A 4,664-nucleotide genomic window follows, 5' to 3' on the forward strand; every position below is an offset into this window, starting at 1 on the left:
GTCCTATCATTTTTAACAATCTTTGAAGGATGGATACTATTTGAACAGACAGGCTTGAAGGTGCCTAGATACTAGGCAAGTATATAGCCCTGACGTTAGGCCAACACGTAGCAGATGGCTATTAAGCCAGGCAAGACCTAGTGCATGGCCGGGCTGGGTGGCTCAGCCTGTAATCCCAGCACTTTGGGAGGCCAAGGCAAATGGATTGCCTGAGCCTGTGGGTTTCAGACCTGCCTGGGCTACTTGGTGAGACCTCATCTCTACAATAAATAAAAAATGAGCCGGGCGTGGTAGTGCACGCCTGTAGTTCCAGTGACTTGGAAGGCTGAAGTGGAAGGATCGCCAGAGCCCAGCAGATAGAGGCTGCTATGTGCCGGGAGCGTGCCACTGCACTCCAGTCTGGGCGATGGAGTGAGACTCCAACTCAAAAAAAAAAGACACTATTGTACAAGTTACATGCTTAGTGTTTTTTTTTCTTTTCTTATCATATGACAGTTTATTACTACAGTGTTTTTACCATCTTGATCTTTCCTTCTTGCTTTTGTATAGGGCCAAGAGAGACAGTGGCTGCTTTCACCACCTTAAAGCAGTCTCCAGGAATATCACCAACGGCATGACCTTTCTGACTGAATCCAGCAACCATACTGTCAGGAGCAGTTGTGATGTGGGGAGCAGACGAGTACTGTCACTGTAGCAGGCCTTGAGTAAAGGCCCCAAACAAAGGCAAGGTCTCGCTTAATGACCCCAAGTTCATAGGCAAGGACTCACTTGGTAACTCTGCATCCTAGCCAAAGGTGAGGGATGCAGCCTGCTATGCGAAAAGGTGTCTCAGATGCCCATGCATCCAGGTGCACATAGCATAAATAAAACCTTAGCCACAACAAGATAACCGCAAAACAACTCGCCTTTAGCTAGCAACAAAATTCCGTTATGGTTCCCTCACAGACCTTGAATCCCTTCTAACTTTCTTTGTGCTTAATTATAAAATAAACATTCTGAGCTAGTTCGGGGTCATTTCTCCTCCATCAGAGGAAAGTGTCCCACCTAGCCCCAGCTTTTTTTTATGCCTTTGTATTTGTGTCTTTCTTAATCTCTCACTGCTCTCTCTCGGAACCCTCAAGGCAGCCACATGGGCCTCGGCACATATCCTCAATGAAGTTGAAGCAGCCATCGTTGGGCAGGAAGGCTGTGACCTTCTTGCTGTTCTTGATCAGCTGGACCTGGATATACTTCCTGGTGACAGAGTTGGGCTGCAATGGCTTTCAACTCCTATTTTCTCCAGCATGATGTCCTTGGCATGGGTGGGCCCCTGAAGAGGTTGACCTTCAGGGCTGTGCCCAAGTGCACCTTCTTATGCTACTTGTCATGCCGCTTCTGGACCTGCCAGTGGCTGTGGAGCTTCCTGGCAGTGTAGAGGCTTGACTCTTGCCATCCTGCCAGCGCACTACTTTAGCCTTGCTTTGTTTTTGAGTCGGAGCCTCACTCTGTTGCCCACGCTGGAGTGCAGTGGCATAATCATGGCTCAACACAGCCTTGACCTTGTGGGCTCAGGCACGCCTTCTGCCTTAGCCTCCCAAGTAGCTGCTACTTCAAGTATACTCCACATGCCTAGATAATTTTTTGATTATTTTTGTAGAAACGAGGTCTCACTATGTTGTCCAGGCTGGTCTCAAACCCCTAGGCTCAAGTGATCTTCCCACCTCAGCCTCTCAAAGTGCTGGGATTACAGGAGAGCCAGGGTGATGTTATTTTTAAGATACTCTTACTGAATGCTTAGACTGTGTTTGTTTATGTTATTTTTTGGGGGTGAATACAGGGAAGAGTGATCATCTATAGTTCAGATCTAGGCTTACTACCTTGAACCTGACCCTCACAATTTCCTTGTAATAAGAGCCCTCTACCTTTCTAGGCAGGGGTCTCCCAGACAGTCTCCGATAAGTTCCTGTTGGGACCATAACTTCTTCTTTAGGCATCGCTTTAGCATTCATAAAGTGTTTTCCCTTCCATTATGTCATTTGATCCTTACATTCTCCCTAAGAGATACATACACATGGAGTATTCCTTTTACAGATGAGGAAACTGAGAGTACAAGACAGAGCAGTCAAATGGGTTTAAATCCACAATGACTTTCTGCAACACTGCATTAAGAATTATAAGGTCAACTCAGGGGTTCTGGCAAAAACTAGTGGTGTGATCAACAGGCAATGTCTTCCCTAGGCATAGAAAAGTCATATCATGGCACACATGCTGGTGAGTTAAAGGACTCAGGTCTTCTGATTCCCGGTCCAGAGTCTTTTATGACTGCATGCTACTCATAAGAAGGAGGTACAGGTATGCGGATAAAAGTCAGGATATGGCACAGAGTACATGATCAGTGTGGACGAGTGAACAAGTGCCCTTCAAAGAGCCTCCTGTTCTAATCCTGGAATCTACGAACATTGCCTTATATGGCAAAAGAGAGGGGATGGGTCTTTGCAGATGTGATTAAATTAGGATTCTTGGGGTGGGGAGATTATTCTGGATTATTTGAGTGGATCATAAATGCAATCATGTGTATACTCATGAGATGGAAGCAGAGAGGGATTTCATATGCACAGAGTAGAAGGTGATGTAAAGATGGGGCAGAGAGAGATTTGGAGATGTGTCCATAAGCCAAGGAACGGAAGAGACAAGGAATAGGTTTTCCCAAGATCCTTTGGAGGGTACACAGCCCTGCTGACACCTTGACCTTGGCCTGATGCTACCAATTTCATACTTCTGGACTCCAGAACTGTGAGATAATATATTTCTATTGCTTTAAGTCACCAACTCTGTGACAATTTGTTATAGCAGCCACAGGAAATTAATATACTTAGTAAGTATTAACTTTCCCTCTTTTCACAATCTTTCTGAACCCTGTAAAACACACACATGTTATATATCAAATACCATGTATTTCCATATATATTCCATTACCAAGAGGAAGAACCTCTATTATGAACTGAAATGCTTTAAGTTGAATCTAATGCTTATTAAGACGGTTCATAGATGGTCACTACCCAAGAATGTTTACTCCACATGGATATTAATTAAGAACTAATCCATCTGCTCTATTTTCTACCAATACAGTTATTTATCTAATGTTTCCTTTAGTCCATTTTCAATAACTCATGGGTAGAATAATAGCATTGTTAACAAAGGTGACCCTTTCATTCTAAGAGAAAGGCTTTGCTTCCACATCCTGGAGGAGGTTGTTTGTTTACTTGTTTTTGTTTTGAAGGTATTGCGGCTGTAGTTTTTCTTCCTCTGGGAAGAAGCTGGTAGAAAAGCAGTTCAGTGTGCCATAAAATTAGTACACAGGCAGGACAGTTCAAGGTGAGCAAACTAAAAGCAATAAATCATGTAATCTCAGCTCATTGCCCAAGGAGCTTAAGTGAAAAAGAAAACTCATTATGAAAAATGAAATTCTTAATAATGAAATCTTATTCATGGATGGATGTGTGTTAGGGAGAGGTTTGGAATGTTAATATCTAAAGATTCAGAAGACGGCTGTCATAGATAATCACAACGCAAATATTAAATTGTGAGTCACCAAGCCACTTTTTATTTTTTAATATTCTATACATGCTATACTTAGGAGAAAGCACTGCTTCAAGAGTATGCAGAACACATGGAGTTATCAGACAAAAATCATTGTCAAAAGAGCCTCAGTAAAGACGCTTACCAGGCTAGACATGCTTTATGGCCAGTGGCTCCTGGTGCTCTATTTAGGCTGAAGGAGATTCTAAAGGTATTTCATCCAACACCTCCCCACCCCATTTCACAGATGAGAAACCTAAGGTTCAGAGGACCTCAGCCCAGTGGTCTGTAATGAATTAATATACAGCAGAAACTTTACTCCTAGGTCCATGCCTCTAACCATTCGCCATGCTGCCTCCCAAGACGCCACACACACACACACACACACACACACACACACACACACACACAAACACACACTGCTCACCTTGTCAGAGCCGGCACAGGCCTCATTTCTAACCTTCCTTATGCATTTGCTGAATCAAGTTAATCTATAACAGGCATTTATTGGGTGGAATTGAGAACCTGGCCACTTTATTTGGCTGGGTAAGAAAAAATACCACGTAGAGTGTGTTTATCTTGTTTATTAGGCCCTACCCATTATCTTCAGGAAACAAGGTTCAAGTTGAGTTGACACCTAGGAACGAGCAGGACTTTAGTAGTCCTTTAGTGGAGCCCAATCTTCTCCTGCCCAACATAACCTCAAATCACTTTTGAATTTATATGCAGAAACCCGAAAGGAATCTCACTTGAGCCGAAGCATCTCATACCTTCATCACCATCCCAACAGGAACAACTCCTCCAACCTAAGCAAATGCAATATTTTATCCAACAAGTGGGCAGATATCCTGTTTTTGAAACTGGGTGTTTTATTTCAGGAACTGCAAAGTTCTGAAAACAACAACTGCTTTCTCATTGTGATTCTGGCAAGTGCTGGGGAAGCACAGCTGAAGCCCGTGTCAGGTAGCATGGAGCAAGTGCTTACGAAGGTTCTCAGAGTGACCCACACTCAGTGACATGAGCACACCTTGGATATGGTCCCAAGCAGGGGTTGGAGCCTGGGGGAGGGGCGCCAACTTGGGAGTCCCCTTCCCCTCAGGCTCCAT

At 43.9% G+C, this 4,664-nt stretch overlaps 1 pseudogene; it reads right to left on the reverse strand.

The window, feature by feature from the left end:
* Positions 1–513: 513 nt before the first annotated feature.
* On the reverse strand, positions 514–4,664 carry LOC103273505 (annotated as a pseudogene).

Source organism: Carlito syrichta, unplaced genomic scaffold, assembly GCF_000164805.1.
Source record: "Carlito syrichta isolate Samal-C Ts95f unplaced genomic scaffold, Tarsius_syrichta-2.0.1 Scaffold314067, whole genome shotgun sequence".
In the NCBI taxonomy this organism is placed as follows: Eukaryota; Metazoa; Chordata; class Mammalia; order Primates; family Tarsiidae; genus Carlito; species Carlito syrichta.